General features: G+C 35.0%; 1 protein-coding gene across 1 annotated transcript in view; it reads left to right on the plus strand.

Moving 5' to 3' along the window:
- dnah5 (dynein, axonemal, heavy chain 5) overlaps positions 1-591 on the plus strand; it is a gene marked incomplete in the record, with an annotated part of 84,165 nt that overhangs the window by 52,485 nt on the left and 31,089 nt on the right.

The following is a 591-nucleotide window of genomic DNA, read 5'->3' on the forward strand; positions in this document are numbered from 1 at the left end:
ACAAACACACACAAACACACACCCTGGGTAAAGTCCATGGCCTCCCACTCTTCCACTCTGATGAATAAGGAACAATTATAGTGAGTGTTGTTTTTCTGCACAGTAGCCCCAGGCTACAAAAACAGCACAAACTGTCACTGATATGAGAAGAATTTATTCTGTTATGAGAAGAATTTATTCATATTCCCAGATTTTGGCAGCAAAAATGGTTTGGTTGATGCTGTAGAATAGAAGTTTGAATTTTGAGACAGACAGAGAGAGAGCGAGAGAGAATTAGGCTTTTATCAATTGATCATGAGCATACAAAAGTAAAAATACTAAAACTGGGTGCATCTCAAGTCAATTTTTCCAGGGCCTATTTAAATTTAATTTAATCTGAGTAAAAACCCTGACTTGTATCTCCCAACGCAGACAGCTTGTTCATGAAATGCATTGTACCAGTCACCATTCACAAAGTAGAGTCCTGAATTTGATAAAGATCAAATGCAAATGCATTAATTATTATCTTGATATTTAGATCACTCTTTGGAGGTTGAAATTAGAGTTTGTGTGTAAATTAACATCAAGAGATTTATTTTAAGATCATAACTT

Source organism: Morone saxatilis, unplaced genomic scaffold (assembly GCF_004916995.1).
Source record: "Morone saxatilis isolate NCDOM2014 unplaced genomic scaffold, NCSU_SB_2.0 Contig24, whole genome shotgun sequence".
NCBI classification, from domain to species: domain Eukaryota; kingdom Metazoa; phylum Chordata; class Actinopteri; family Moronidae; genus Morone; species Morone saxatilis.